Source organism: Pelodiscus sinensis, chromosome 5, assembly GCF_052426305.1.
Source record: "Pelodiscus sinensis isolate ZL-2025 chromosome 5, ASM5242630v1, whole genome shotgun sequence".
NCBI lineage: Eukaryota > Metazoa > Chordata > Testudines > Trionychidae > Pelodiscus > Pelodiscus sinensis.
Window position 1 is genome coordinate 107,984,877 of NC_143056.1, and position 16,580 is coordinate 108,001,456.

The following is a 16,580-nucleotide window of genomic DNA, read 5'->3' on the forward strand; positions in this document are numbered from 1 at the left end:
GGTTTGCCTCCTCTCCCCAGACCTCAGTGAGGTTCAGGATCTCTGCACCAGACCAGTAAGGCGTGCGCCACTTTCATCCCTGGGCAGGGTCCTGGGAGCTGCCTGCCTGCTCCGCTGCAGCCATGGAGGGCTCAGATGGAACATGGGGGTGGCTTACGGTGGCAGCCAAAGCTGTGAAGGCTGCTGCTCTGTGGCACAGGGCTGGCAAGGCCTGCGTTGTGTCACAGCCCCTTTTCCCTGTAGCTACAGCTTTAAGGGCTGCAAGAGAAGGGGAACTATAGAGTTCTGATGGGTGTGGACAGAGTGGCCAGCCAGGCACCTGTGGGAAGCCTTTTTGAAATAACTCCCTCTACGCTGTCCACACATGCCCCATTTCGAAATAGGTGCTATTCCTCATGAAATGAGGGCTACAGATTTCAGAATAAGGCACCTGTTATTTTATATTATTTCAAAATAACGGGCTTCCTGTGTAGATGCTCACTTTGTTGTTTCGAAATAACGCTGCTGTGTAGACGTACCCTAAGTGTGAAGCAGCATGAAGGATGCCATTGTAATAATTTGTTCATCAAGATTCATGCATTTTCTTCATTGGTCACTGAAAACATGTTCGTAATTGATTAATTGTACCTGCCCTACTTTTACCATGGCTATATTTTAATTTCAAGCATAAGGAGTGAGAGGGCCTCATGTATCCTGTTCGAATATCTATTGTGCTGCTTTATTAAATATATTAATCTGCAGAATGAGTTCCTTATACAAAATTGTACATCAGTTAGAAAGTTTTTACTCTCCAGTTAATTTGCATTTTTAGATGTAAAGTTCTCTTCCAAGTCCATCAGATCACTTCAGTGTTTTCCGGATTCTGTGGGAATCGTTTGTTATTTTTGTACTTTTATTATTATGCTGCAATGACTTCATTCCCATGTAACTAAAATCTTACCATACTATGTTTTCACAGTATGGAAACATCTTACTCAGGGTCAAACTGCCAATCAGCCTGGATAAAATAGAGACAACAAGAGGAGAATGAAGAGCAAGCTAAGATAATTGTATCAAGCCTCAGAGCCATTCTCTGTTGGCATTTTGTTTTGTTTTAAGGCGTCTTATTACCAAATCACTGTGCACCCTGAGCCAGAGCAGCTCCCTCCATTCGGCTAGGGAAGGGCCTGAAAACCTGGCCTATGTGGGCTGGGATAGAATGGGCAGGAAATCAGGCAGCACTGTGTGGATTCTCTCCCCATCCCGGCCCATTTCGACCTCTTCCCTAATCCTTTGGAAGCTCCTCCATCCAGGAGATCTGCTCCATAAGTAAGATATGGAGAAGGCAGGGCTGGGACTAATGATTGCCCAACCAGGTTCATTCTACATACTGAACAGCTGTTCAGGGCCAGCATGAAACTTTTAGTTACTCTAGTGGACATTCTCATTTTCCCTTGACACTGCCCTAGCCTGTGGCGAGAGATTGGCTAGGTTGGAGCCAAGTTAGTGCAGCAGTCTCAGCCCCTACCTCTTCTGATGAAGGAAGAGAGGATATTCTTAAATGGGAAGAAGCCCTGTCTTAGTTTGTGGACAGGGTGATTGGCAGGAGCTGTGCTGGCTTGTGGCTTCTGGGCTTGCTGCTGTTCCTACTTAGGATTGGAGGAGGCCTGTCCCTGAAAATGTTCTGCATTCTATGCAGCAATCTGTCAGACTTATCCCTAGCACTAACTCATGCCTGGGGCTGCTTTGGCCAGATCCATACAGACAAGTCCAAATGCCAACTGTATATTTGTTGCAGAAAACCGTCCACCCTCTGAGTCCAAAAAGTACAAAAGAAAGTCAGTTTTGAGAGGTATAAATATTTGAATTAGCCTAGCAAAATGCCAGTGTCTCAGATGAATACAAACACAATGACAATATATTTCTAAGGAGGCCTGGAGAAGCAGTTAAATAAAACAAGATTAAATGCTTTGTGAAAACCAAGTGAGGTTTTCCTAGGATTTCTGATTTTCCCACTGCGAAACTTGAGCTACTGACAGTTTTCGGCAGCCCATGACATAAAATACAGGGATGAAGATTTTTTCCACTGTTAATACTTTCCTTTAGTCTCGTCGTGGACTAAAGTGGGAAGGGAGAAAGCTCAGTTCCCATGAGCGTGCAGCTCTAAGTAAGTTAATGCTCCGGGTCTCTGCTTCGCTTGCCTAGGAGGCTGTTCATTGTTGGAAGTAGCTGCATTAGGGAAATAGATGCTGTTGGTTGGAGGCTAGTCTGCACTTTCAGTGCTGCACCAGTGCAGCTGTACTGCTTAGTGCAGATGCTCCTATGTTGACAGGAGAGCTTCTCCTGTTGGTGCAGATATTTCACCTTTCTGAGGGTATGTATTCACTGCAGCGTTTTTCCGGAAAAACAATACTTGCATCCACACGGCCTTCAAGTTCTTTCGACAGAAAGTCGAAAGTACAGAGGGGTTTTTCTGACGGCGGTAAACCTCATTCTATGAGGAAGAAGCTTTTTTCCGAAAAAGCTCTTTTGGAAAAAGGCTTGTCTGGTCGCAGAGAGGGAGTTCTTTCGAAAGAAGAGGCCTCCAGGAAATAACACAGGTGCCCTGGTGGCTGCTTCATCCAGTCTAATAACAACTTACATGCGAGATAGCGTCCAGTGTGGACGCTATCTTTTGAAAAAGCAGATCGCTTTTTCATGGCGCTTTTGATGTGTGGATGCTCTCTTTTGAAATAAGCTTTTCCAGAAGATCTCTTCCAGAAAAGCTTCTTCCGAAAAAAGATTGCAGTCTAGAAGTAGCTTGAGAGATGGTAGCTAGGTTGACAGAAGTCTTCCAGTCAACACAACACACTGTCTATGTCAAAGGTTAGGCTCGTACAGCTATATCACTCAGGGAAGTGGATTTTCCACACCCCCGAGAGATGTAGTTATACTGACATAATGTGTAGCATAGGCTAGAGGTAAATGATTGCATACAGTGCTCTTACCTAACAAACGGCTACGTCTCACAGTCTCTAGACAGTGATTTTAATGAGTGTTTAACCTTCGTAAGGACTGAGGGCCCAGTTCTCCACTCCTCTGAGCCTTGTATAGTTATTTACTGCAATGAGTGCCAAGAGGTATACATGCCATCCCATCAGAAGGGTGGTATTTCACTCCGATTTTGCATGCAAATGACTGCAGTGGAGAATCCAGCCTGTGTAAGAATGGCTCATGCCTCCAGACCAAAGACTTGACCTAGTATGGACAGCAGATGGTGTGTGTTGTGTGAGAAGCTGTGCTATTTTGTGCAGGATCCTATACAAATTATTTGAACTAAGCAGTATTGGTGTGGTTCCCTTGTGTACAGGGACTTCCAAGGTAATTCTGTGTCAGGGCTAAGCTCATGGCTCACCATGGAGTGCTAGAGGCACAGTGCTGTTAGAGGCACAGTTGTTCAAATGAGATTTAAAACAGGGACTGGCCATTCACAATGATTAAGGCCTTGGATGCACTTACAGCACTGAGCCTCTGTAGTTGTTTTTTAGATTTAAACAATAATTAACCGAGTTCCAGGCATCTTGACAATTACTAGTCTTACTGGAATGAAATAATGACTGCCCAGAAGCATTCATATGTCATCTGTGGTTAACAGACTCAGCCTGCCAACAGCAGCACTAAACAATCATAAACATTAACCAATTAACTTAACTAGTGAATCAAACAGATCCTTTTCACCCTCTCTAGCTTCTCCTAAACTAAAGCCTTTTGAAGCATGCCCAGAAAATGATCAGATTTAGAGAGTTTTGGATCAACAGCCATGAAGCTCTGCATCCTATCCAAATTCTGCTTTGGTTAATTACACTTTTGCCTCTGCAAACTTGTGAAACACAAAAAAATACTGAAACCCTGACAGTGGCTACAAATCAGAATTGTCATCTTATGGTCACTTCTAATCACGATCCCCATTTTTATAGGTGAGAAAACTGACGCACAAAGAGGCGAAATGACTTGCCCAAGTTCACCTAGCAGGCCAACTGCAGAGCCTGACTGGCATTTCTTTAGTCTTGGACCAGTGTTCTGTCTATTGGACCTCTCTGGGTACGTCTACACTACAGCGCTAATTCGAACTAACTTAGTTCGAATTAGTTAATTCGAACTAAGCTAATTCAAACTAACGCGTCTAGAACTAAAAACTAGTTCAAATCAGCGTTTTGCTAATTCAAACTAGCATGTCCACATTAAGTGGACCCTGAACCAGGGTTAAGGATGGCTGGAAGCAGTGCCGGCAGGGCATCAGAGGAGGACTTAGAGCGTGGAGATGCTGTCTCAGGCTAGCCGAGGGCTGCGCTTAAAGGGTCCCGACCCCCACCCCGGACAGACAGTTCTCAGGGGTGCCCCGCTTGCAAACCAGTCCTGGCTTGGATTGCCCGGAGTACCCACACTGGGCACATCACACCACTCGGCCATCAGCCCGGCTGCACTTGCCGCAGGCTGCCATCTGGCTGCCCCATTCCTCCCTCACCTCCTTCCACTTACCCTTCCCTAGCCCCTCTTCTTGATGTACAAAATAAAGGACAATTGTGTTCAAAAATGGAATCTGTCTTTATTGAACAAAACTGGGGGAGACTGGGAAAAGGAGCTGGGAGAGGTGAAGAGAGAGGGTGGGAGAGGGGAGGGCAACTACAATGATCAGGGGTTGGGAACAGGTTCCATATGAAGAGAGGCTAAAGAGACTGGGACTTCTCAGCTTAGAAAAGAGGAGACGGAGGGGGGACAGGATAGAGGTCTCTAAAAGCAGGAGTTTGGTGGAGAGGGTGCATACAGAAAAGTTCTTCATTAGTTCCCATAAAGAAGGACTAGAGGACACCAAAGGAAAGGAATGGGTAGCAGGCTTCAAACTAGTAACAGAAAGTTGTTCTTCACAAAGCAGAGTCAACCTGTGGAACTCCTTGCTGCAGGAGGCTGTGAAGGCTAGAACTAGAACAGAATTTACAGGGACGTGAGATCAAGTCATGGAGGTTGGGTCCATGGAGTGCTATTAGCCAGAGGGTAGGAGTGGTGTCCCTGCCCAAGGTTTGTGGAAGGCTGGAGAGGGATGGCACGAGATAAATGGCTTGGTCACTGTCTCCGGTCCATCCCCTCCAGGGTGTCTAGGGTTGGCCACTGTCGGCAGACAGACTACTGGGCTAGATGGACCTTTGGTCTGACCCAGGACGGCCATTGTAAGCTCAGGGCTCAGGGTCGGGGGTCTCAGTGGACCACCTTGATTTTCATGCACACCTGCTCCTGGGTGGCCAGGCTGGCAGCTCTCCTGCCCTAGACGGCCACTTTCCTGTGCCTAGTGTGGAGGTCGTGGATGAGGTCCACGATGTCCGCACTAGCCCAGGTGGGTGCCCGCCTCTTGCGGTCCCGGGCAAGCTCCCGGGAGCCGCCAGCCTGGTCCCGGGAAGAGGGGGAGGGCTGGGGGGCATCGGGTGGGTGGCTCGATCCGTGCCAGGTGCAGGGTCTGCTGGCTGGGTGCTGGCAGGCTTGTACCTGGCACGGGCACCGTAGCCAGCCCGTGCCCCTTAGGGGGTCTGGGGCCGGGAGGGGGACAGACGAGTTTCCCTGGTGTTGGCCAGAGTGGCCACCAGGGAAACCTGGGGAGGGCTAGCTTCCCAATAGTTCGAATTAAGGGGCTACACAGCCCTTAATTCGAACTAGTAAGTTCGAACTAGGCTTAATCCTCGTGGAATGAGGTTTACCTAGTTCGAACTAAGCGCTCCGCTAGTTCGAATTAAGTTCAAACTAATGGAGCGCTAGTGTAGCGCCTATGAAAGTTAGTTCGAACTAACTTTGTAGTGTAGACATACCCTCTGTTTCTCAGTTTAGTACATTAGCACAGTTTCCCAAGTAGCCAATTTTACCACTTCTACAACCTGTTCAAGGCTGATTTTCTCGAGTCTGCAGAGAAACAATAGCTGTGAATTTCACCCATTCAAAGGAAAGGCATGGTAAGGCTGTAATTTAAAGCTAACAGGCAACATTGTTAGTGATTTCATTGCTGATCATTGTGCAGAACTGTCCAGCGATTTTGGTATTTTGGGAGGAGTTTGGATTTGTGGTATATATTATGGGAATACAGGCAGTCCCCGAGTTACGCGGATCCGACTTATGTCGGATCCGCAGTTACGAACGGGGATTTTCTCGCCCCGGAGGACTGGAGCGGTGGGACGCCTGGTCCCACCGCCCGCCTCCTCCGGGGCGAGAAAAGCTGCTCCCCGTTTCCTTGGTCTGCTGGGGGAGCCAGCAGACCAGGGAGACACGGAGCAAAGTGGTGGAGGATACAGGCCGGACCGCGGCGCTTCCAGCTAGTGCCCCCCCCAGCAGACCAGGGAGATGTGGAGCAAAGCCCGGGTCCTGTGGTAGAGCAGGTGGGGCGCTGCCGGTTGGTTCCGCAGCACCGCTCCTTTGCGCTACTGGACCAACCCAGCAGCACCGAGCTGCTCTGCCCCAGGCATCCCCAAGTCAGCCGCTGCTGAAACTGACCAGCGGCTGACTACAGGAAGCCCGAGGCAGAGCTGCTCTGCCCCGGGCTTCCTGGAATCAGCTGCTGATCAGTTTCAGCAGCAGCTGACTTGGGGACGCCTGGGGTTCTTAAGTTGAATCTGTATGTAAGTCGGAACTGGTGTCCAGATTCAGCCGCTGTTGAAACTGATCAGTTTCAGCAGCGGCTGAATCTGGATGCCAGTTCCGACTTACATACAGATTCAACTTAAGAACAAACCTACAGTCCCTATCTTGTACGTAACCCGGGGACTGCCTGTATAGTACCAGCAGACTTTTTTTTTAACCAGATTGATCTCTGCTATTTCTTTCTGGCAGTCCACAGAAAAACTAAATCACTGTATTTGTTATGACATAGAGAATCCATGTAAAGAAAATACCCTAATATGCCTATAGTTGCATGGATTTCGCTTTGCAGTTTCTGAAAATAGTGGTCTGGCCAAGTAATTTTGTGCCGCTCTATTATGTTATCTTTCCTTAGATGATTCTAGAAGCTGACGTTTCCTCTGCAAGTCTTTGCTGTTTATGAAGTGAAAACATGTTATTCCCTTCAATTCAAACAGGGCCTCCCTCTAACAAACAACAGAGATTCAATGCCCCATTTATTGTCTTGACATTTTGTTTTATCGTTCCAGTTTATAGAATAGCCTCTGGAGGTTTGCAAAGTATGCATGAGTAAGAGAGAGAAATGTGCTCCTTTTTTCTCTTGGGAACATAGGGGATTTCTGCTTGGAAGCAGACATGGCTATCCATTCTAGATCCATCTTCCTCGTTTCAATTAGCTAAGGCAGCTGTGGCCTCCCACAATACCTTTCTCCAAGTACACATCATATTCCTCCAGCAGTTTATATTTATATCAGTCTTTTGGTGGTTACTCCATATTGTTTGCTTACATCTCCATTTTACTAAGCAGTCTCTCTAGATTCCTTTACCAACTGGGCTATAGCTGCTGCTTATTTTATTAATCTCAATTATTTATACTACAAAGGTGCCTACAGCAGTGGTTTCAATCTGTGATCTATGGACCTGTAGAGGTCTGCAGACTATATATAAGAGGTCAGTGAAATATTGTCATTATTACTGAAAACTATGGTCCACAGACCACTAGAGATCCATGGATTTTGAAAGGGGTTTTCACTGAAGAGGTTAAGAAGTGGGTAATTGACTAATCATGTAGTTGGTACAATTTATATTGACTACACGATTAGGTGATATAAATGAAGGTGCTCTGTCCCAGGTTTATGTCAGCTCCCCCCAGCACTGGCTCCTGTTCCCCACCCTTGCTTCCTCTCATATGGAGGCATCAAGGGCAGAGGAAGCGAGTCAGAGTACTTGACTGCTCATTTACTCTGCACCTTCATTTGCAAATTTTTAGGTGTCCCCAAATAAAAAAAAGGTTGAAAATCACTGACTGAAAATCAGAGTTCCCCACTCCCACATTGTGCTAGGCACTATATATATATATATGGTCATTGTCCCAAAATGGTCATTGTCCCAAAGAGCTTACAATCTAAATGAGAGGAGAAGAATCGGAAGGATTCCACAAGCAGACTGGGGAAGCACAGGGTAACATTAGGTAGGTGTACACTGCAGTCTAAATAGCTTCATGTGTGGATGCAAATCTAGTGAGGGGGAAGCAATCAGCATAACTTTTGATAGTCCAGGCAAAGCCACAGCCATGCTTTCACTGACGGGGAACCCCTCGTTTGTGGCCTTGCAGCATAACTGAGCCTGGACGGAGATGACCTAGGAGAGATTAAACTTCTGGCACAGACTGGAAATCTTGTCAAGGCAGCAACGTGGGAATACCTGGAAAGTTAATATTTTGTAAAGAATAGGCCCCAAGATCCGAAAGCTAAAATCTTGACTTCTGTCCAACAAATCAGGCTTCTGAGGAATTAATGCTGTGGAAATCTGGGAAATCAACTGGAATAGTGGCAAGCTGTTGATGCATTAGTGAATATAATCAAACGCTGTAGAGTGGCCAAGAGAAGAATGGCTAGATTGAGTTAAGTTCAGCTACTCTCACAGTATCAAGATTGAGTTATTTTTCTTTGCCTTCCTTCACACTCAGGGCTTCTGCATTCTTTCTGTTTCCACTGATCTTTGCAGATCTCTGCATTTATACCTCATTGGGTTCCACATCCACATCATGTTTTAAGTATGAGTTTCTCCCTGAGGCCTTCTGCTTTTCCCATTGAAGCTGATGGCAAAATGCCCATTAGTTTCAATGGGAGCAGTACTGGATGTCTGTTTCTGTATCCTTGTCCCTGAGGCAAGAATTTGTGAATAGAAACTGCTCAGATTGACCTTCTTCTTGCTCTTTGAAATCTCAGCCCTAGTCTCACATTTTCTCTCCACATATTTCCGTTACTTCCCCTAGGCCTGAAAAATATTTTGTCCTCCCTGTCCACTCTTTTCACTTCTGTATGATCTCCCAATGTATCTAACACATTCCCTCCCATGCTTTAGGGTTTTAAAAAATCTAGGATATATTTAGAGCATATTATTTCATTATAAAAGGTGACAAAGCAGCTGATTTTCTGTGAGTTTGTAAGGTAGAATACACTGACAGTGTATAAGCTGCTGCTCTCAGAGATCGCTCTGCCGCTGGGATACTGCCATACTGAAGGAACTGAGAACATAGACCAGTATGGAATATATATGCCTGCCACCCATTCACAGTGATAGATGGAAACCCTGATCCCTGTGAACTAACTTCCAGATGTAAGATCTGTGTGGACAGCTAACCCGGTGTTCCCAGATTGGGCAGGAGCTGCATTTTTTCAGATAAATGTTTACCCTCAATGTTGGGTTTGGTTTTTTTTGGTTCCAGTTTCAGCCTATCCAGACGCAAGAAGCATTTGTACTAGCTAAACTTCTGGGTTGTGCTGAGAATGAAATCAAAATTCCCCACTTTTATGGGGTCACCTTTCATTGTTGTGTATTACTTCTTATTGACAGGCAAATGAAAGACATTTGAACGTGATCTAAAATGTGTGGCTACCTGGAGACCTGCATGTCCTTCAGGGGAATTCAGTTTGGCACTCAGTGTCTTCTGAGCAAGTTCAGTTCTGATTCTGAGCAAACAAGACAGAACTTAGACTCTCCGAGTGAGTCAGAGTCCGCAGCCTGCACAGTGAGAACATATACAAACTGTAATTCCCTCTAGGGGGAAAACTGAAGAGCGATCGGGGACCCTATCAGGAATTGCGTAAGGTGCCATTCCTTTTCCTTTGGGACCCATTTCTCCCATTGAAATGAGTCTCTTCTGTTGACTTCAATCGGAGAACAACTGGAGCTTTGGTGGGTGTGTAGATTTAAATTCTGGGGGAATGGCTGTAGATTGACAGTTTTGGAGAGTGAAGACCTGCGTTTGGCTTCTGAACAAGCATAACCCAATTACGCTTCTCCCTTCTCTTAGGTAAGTAAAACTAAATGACCCCAATTTGTCCAAGCAGTGAAGAAGCATGCTGGTGCCCAGGAGATTGTCCACTGTCACTTTAGATTTGGAGGACAGTCAGTGAACACAGGGTTTGAGCTAAAGCTCATGGAAGTCTGTGGGAGCGGGGTGGTCTTTCCATTGGCACCAGTGATTACACTTTGGGTTAGTAAACAGGTCTGCAACCTGCCTGAGACTTTTTTATTGGTATGCAGTCAGTGGCTCACTGCTGTCCGATGGAATGGCTCATTTGAAAGGTAGTTTATTTTATTGACCAAACAAGCAAGCTACATTAGCTCACTAGATAGATGCTGGGATTGTTGTAGGACTGATATTGTTAATATGAGTTAATGCTTTTAACACTTGGACAAACTGTGGGGAGTTGTAGAACTGTGGAGGGGTGGCAGGAATATGTATTGTACTGGATCTTGTGCATGTGCACCACTGCCATCTACTGGAAATGTACAGCAATCAGCTGATACGTATTTTATCCTGGTAGAAGGGTGTCTCCTTATGCCTTTGGGTCTTAATCATGGGAACCCCTTGAGCAAACATCTTCTAGTTTGCACAGTAAGTCTTCCACAGTGCCTGAAGTAGGATAGTTATTTTCAAGGCAATCTGCATATGCATTCTGAAACGCATTGGCTGTGTCTAGACTGGCCAGTTTTTCCAGAAAATCAGCCGCTTTTCCGGAAAAACTTGCCAGCTGTCTACACTGGCCACTTGAATTTCTGCAAAAGCACTGACTTCCTACTGTAAGAAATCAGCGCTTCTTGCGAAAATACTATTCTGCTCCCATTCAGGCAAAAGTCCCTTTTGCGCAAAGCTTTTGCACAAAAGGGCCAGTGTAGACAGCTCAAATTTGTTTTCCGCAAAAAAGCCCCGATCGCAAAAATGGCGGAAAAGTGCTTTTGCAGAAAAGCATCTGTGCCAATCTAGACGCTCTGTTCCGAAAATGCTTTTAACGGAAAACTTTTCCGTTAAAAGCATTTCCGGAAAATCATGCCAATCTAGATGCAGCCATTGTGTATCTGGATCTTGATGGCATTCCTCAGTTGAAATCGGGGTTCCACTGAGATCGGTTTCATGTGGACTCTACCTATATTTCCCCCTATGTTTGTGGGCAAGACCCAAGGAAAGTTATAGGCACCACGAAAGTTTAAAATTAGGTTGGGGGGCAGCAGGACAACAGGGAGGAGAAGGGAGGAAAGGGCTATATCTCAAAAAAACTGATAGAGTGACCCCAAATATACACCCCTGCCCTGGCCCTGAACCCTCGACTGGCATAGCAATGCTTAGGCTAATCTGAGAGCATGCATATGAATTTTAGAGCATTTTGTGTGGCATTTTAGAGGTGATTTTTCTATCTTAATAGTCTTGCTGAAAAGGCTCCTCATGACACTTTACTCAGTGGTATTAGCAGAGGCCTTTTGGAAAGCTAACTAAAATACGTGAAGGTTTATACTTATATTGTAGCACAGATCAGTAAAAGCTGTGTTATTTGGCCCTGCACCAACCGGAGTGCTTTATGAGCTGGCATGTCTGATCTTCATTGAAAGTCTGGTTTGTAGTTCGTTTGGCATGGGGTGAGGAGGAGGGCCAGGCTCCCTATCTGGCTTAGCATTGCTTCCTGGAAGCAGTGACATGCGCTTGCTGTGGACGGTAGGAGCTGCGAGGATGGCATCTGCAGGCAGAAGTGTGCAGAGACATCTAGCTGTGCTTTCACCAAGAAGCAGCAAGGACACGTCATCACTTGTGCTGAGGTGAGCGCGGCCTGGGTCCAGCAGCCTAGGAATCCTCCTGAGCCCCCTCCCACACCTAAACTCCCTCCTGCAACCCAAGATCCAGTCCTGAGTCCAGTCCTGCACCCAAACTTCCTCCCCAAGCCCCATGCCCCTTTATGCACACCAAGCCCATAGGTCCCAGCCTAGAGCCCCTGCTTGCACTCCAAATCCCTCATCCCTAGCGTCACCCAGAGTCCGCACTCCCAGCTGGAACCATCAACCCCTCCTGCCCCAGCCCAGATCCCCCTCCCTTACCTTGAACCTCTCATTTCTGGCCCCACTCTGGAGTCTGCACTCCTAGCTCAGAGCCCGTACCCCCTCCCAGACTCCAAACTCGTAGTTAATCAGAATATTTGACTAACAAGCACCCCCCATTCTTACAGCATGTGGGACAATAAAGTTTTTACTGTAGTTATCCATCTACCTCCTCTGTAAGTAGGAAATAATACATCCTTGTGATACATATCTCCTTTCAGTGGAGTGCTTCTAGCTTGAAACAGAGTGCATTTCCTGTTCACTGCCTCTGCTATTGCTTTGTGTAAACTCAGGATGTTACAGACCCTCCAACTAAGTCTGAGTAGCATCCCCATTAGAATTTAAGCCTCAGAAAAATCAGTGACTCAGCTTTCAAAATCATGTGCCCTACCTACACGAAAACATCTAAAGTAGCTCATCTTGGGATGAGGCTCTTCCCAACATTCTCTCTTCCCGAAGTCTAATTTTTACTGCTCTCCTGTTGGGGAGCCTTGTGGCTCCTCACTTTTAGCTGGGTCAAGCCAGGGGAAGCTGGCAGCAACAAAGTCCATTACATAGTGCAGTGGTTTTCAAACTTCTTTCATCTACTGATCCCTAAACATTTTTGAATGAAGGTGCTGACCCCTTTGGAAATCTTAGACATAGACTGCAGACCTGCAGGAATCCACAGGCAATGGGCAGTGAGTTTGTTAAGCATGCAGGGCCTAATTCTGACACTCTTATAATGCACAGCCTACTCCACAAGCAGTCCCACTGAAGTGTGAATAAGGGTATCGGCACTTGTCCTTCAGGGATTAGGCAAGTGCGATTCTTTCTTCGAGGCTAAATTGTGACTATGCTACACACCCAGAGCAACGGGCAGCACATTGTTGCAATGCCTGAGGAGCAGACCTGGAGGGAGATTGTGAGTCTCACATCTTCCCTGTATCTGGTGCAGTGCACTTCCCCCAGTGTAGCTAACTTAGACAACATGTTGTGGGGTGAAGTTCCATCCACTGCCTGGCCCTGTGTCTTGGAGAAGCAATAGTAGCTTTGCAAGAGACGATGTCTACCTCTGTGCTTCTCCCTGTGATGTTGGTAACGAGCACAGGGAAATAAGGACATGCCGTATGCTCCCATACTCCCTGATTCAACTGTGAAAACCAGGCCACAGAGGGACCTGATTCTAAGTAGGGATGTTAGCAAGTGTTTACATGCAGTGGGGCAGGTGGAAGCCAGCTTTTAAGCCAGCTCCCCATTCTCCCTGCTGCCTGATAGAGGCAGCAGGGAGCAGCGTGTGTGTGTGTGGGGGGGGGGGGGTGAGGAGGGATGTGGCTCTGCAAAAGCTGGTATGTGCAGGGAGCTGGCTGCCTGCAAATACCATCTCCCACGTGGCTCCCTCTCCCCACACTGCTGCTTCTTGATCGGAGGCAGCAGCACAGGGGGCAGGTGGCTTAAAAGCTGGCTGTCTCCAAACACTGACTTCTATCTGAGCCTCTCCTCCCTCACGCTGCTGCCTCTGATACGGAGGCAGCAAGAAGGGGATGCATATAGTCGATAGGATTAACTGATGAGCCCAGGCTTATCATGTAAACGACTAAACACTAACATCCCTAATTCTAACCGTTGATGCTGCCCACTGTATTAACTGCTCACCAGTGTAACCTGTTCGTAGTTGGGCCCGCAGCACACTGAGATGCATACTGAAACCAAAGATTTCCAGCGTCCCCCTGTGTGCTGATGCTGCGTTTGGGTAAAAGGGAGACTCCCATTCCCATGTTCTTTTCCTTCTGTTGTTTGCTGCTCTGTGACCTTTTGTGTAATGATTCCCTATGCCCCTGTGGGGCAGCTCTGTGACCTTTGTGGCATGGTATAAGCACTTTACAGCGAATGCTGGGAGAACTGTGTAAAGCAGAAAGCATGATCCTATGTTGGTATTTTAGGGAGTTGACAATACTGTTGGCTTATCATTCACATGCTGTTTGTACTGATCGCTTGTCAGAGGTCTCATGCATACTACTAGGGTTGGGGCTGGGGGGAATTTTGATTTGTATAAAGAATTTCTGTGTGTGGAAAGGGCACAAAAAGAGGGAACTATTGCATCCTGAAATTGTTAACCTGTAGGACCGGTTAGAACTTTGTGCACTACAGAAGCATATAAAATAAATCAATTCAAGATTTACTTTTGAATATTGAACATAGTTGCTGGAAAAAGTCCAGATGTGGAATCCGTGTGCAAGGCAGAGCTGAGGGCATGCGAGAGAGGCATGGCCAAATGACAGCCTTAGAGCCAGCCCTCCTCTCCCTCCCCCTTCCCCGGACTTCCACTGTGGATAAATCACCTAAGGCCTGGTTTTCAGAGATGTTGAGCACTACAGAATTCAAGCCCCTCAAAAAATAACATCCCACTGGCCAGTCTTCCCTCATAGGGGTTTGTAAAACTGTGCTTGCACATTGCTTTAGTGAGGAGTGCTATCTAATGCCATCTGTCAGCACAGCTAAGGAGACTCAGGTTGGTATCGGATCATTTTCAAAGATGGATATAATTACATAGGTGCCGGAACTAGGGGTCTGTGAGATGCTGTAACACCCCCATGTTTTATGCCCTGTATCTCTGCCGCCAGCCCCGTACGCTTGCCACCAAGGTCCCAGTCACCAGCTTGCTGTTGCTCAGGGACTCTGTTTCTGACCCCAGGGTCCTGCTCAGCCACCATTCTCACTCCTGGGGGCTCTGCAATTGGCCCAGTGTCCTGGCCTGTAGCCCTGCATGTAAGGTTCCAGCCCCTGGCTTGGGGTCCTGCCCAGGTCCTGGCCTGGGGTCCTACACATGGGAGCTCCGCTGCTGGCCCTCGGATTTCAGCCACCAGTCTCAGTTCTAGGGGGTTGTGAGGGACACAGAAAGAGGTCAGTGGCTACAACTCAGCACTCACACTCCAAAAACTGTTCCAGTGCTACTGTATAATTATTATTATTTGTTTTGTAGTAGAGCCTAGGAGCCCTATCCATGGTTTCATTCTGTTCTGTGGTTTCATTAATTTATTCTAAGAGGGATCTTTCAGATCCTCTTGAAATATCTGTGCCTCATGAGTCTCTGGTAAGAAAGGTCTTGGGCCAGGTCTACACTGGCAGAGAAAATCAACGCAAGATATGCAACTCCAGCTACGTGAATTCACATACCTTGCACTGATTTTTCTGGGGCAGCCCCAGAGCAGGAGGTTGATGAGAGAAAAGCTTGCAGTGACTTTCCTTACTCCTTGCAATAGCGAGGAGTACCAGTGCCAATGGGGGCACCCTCAGCGTTCAATTTAGTGGGTCTTTTCTAGACCTGCTAAATCAAACTCGGAGGATTGATTGCCAGAGCGTTGATATGGCCTAGTCATCAGATTCCCCAGTCTCAGCTATAAGTTCTTCGATGAACAAATTGGATGTGATTTTTATTTTCTTAAACACGAAGAACATGATTCAAAGCTCCTTGAAGTCAATTAAAAGAATTCCTTGTTGACTTCCCTGGGCAAGCCTTGGGTGAGGCTGGCGGCATGCAAACCTTGCACATGCAGTACCGCTGGTGCACATGTGTGCAAAATGCAGATCAGGGTAGTGCAATTATAGGAAAATTCAAAGAAAACTATGCATTCAGTAAGAGATATTCCTGGGTTTAGGCTTCTACTCTCCAAAGTTCACCACACCTGCCATTTCCAGTGCTGGGCATGTACAGAAAAGAGTCTGTCACTTGTGCCAGTCTCTGATGATTTCTTGATGTGCGCAAATATCTACGTCAGGGGCTTATGGTATTGCAAACTCTCATGATTTTGTCATGAGTCTCACTGTAATTAGCTTTCCTAAAGCTAAAGCTCCTGAAGTCACATGGCCCCACTGACATATGAAAACACACGTGATGATTTCAACCTTTCCTCTTAAAGATAGAGTTAAGTTTCTATCCCTTGTGCCTGTGGAGAACACTTCAGAAGGTGACCCCCAGTGCACCATAAAGGCTTGAAAAGCAAAAGACAAACAAAAAGGACACTGACTCTTATTTTTACATAATCTCATGGTTTTAAAGCCAATTTCACGATTGTTGGGGAGTTTGATTTTTGTACATTTGGGGTTCGCAATACTAGGGTTAGGATGAGGATTCTGCATTGAATTTTGCATGAGTCCTAACCAGACAATGAACCTGACTGCAAATATTTGAATAAAGGGATTTCAGCCTAAGACTACCCAGCAGTTCACCCAGTTTGGTGGGACAGCCTGAAAGGAAGTTACTGAATAGGCACCTCCTTGTTAGCATGTACTTCTGGAGTTAAATGAGAAATGCTTCTCTTTGACTGAAGATGATGTGGTTTTATATGCACTGTATAATGATTTGCATCCTATGAAAACAAAAACCATAGCAGCAGTTGTGGAAGGACACTGGAGCTACTGAATGGGAACAAAATATATAGGAGTATACCACCCACCAAGGCTGCTTGACTTGGTGAAGACCATGTCAACCTTTTGCTCTAAGGGGATGTTCTGTATAAGCCTAGAAGATTTTATTATGGTGTGAGACATCCATCATATGTTGTATTGGCTGAGTGATTAGTATTGGAACCTCTCTATTCCACATTTGAGTT

The 16,580-nt window shown here is 46.4% G+C and overlaps 1 protein-coding gene across 11 annotated transcripts in view; it reads left to right on the forward strand.

Moving 5' to 3' along the window:
• DENND2B (DENN domain containing 2B) overlaps positions 1-16,580 on the forward strand; it is a 340,796-nt gene that overhangs the window by 24,584 nt on the left and 299,632 nt on the right. The window contains exon 1 of one of the 11 annotated variants that reach the window (XM_075927974.2): positions 8,003-9,931. The exons of 8 other annotated variants lie outside the window; for them this stretch is intronic. The gene's annotated coding sequence lies outside the window, so the exon portion shown is untranslated. Of the gene's footprint in view, positions 1-8,002; positions 9,932-16,580 lie in introns of those variants that run through there. 2 more of the 11 variants (XM_075927975.2, XM_075927978.2) reach the window with 2 other exon arrangements.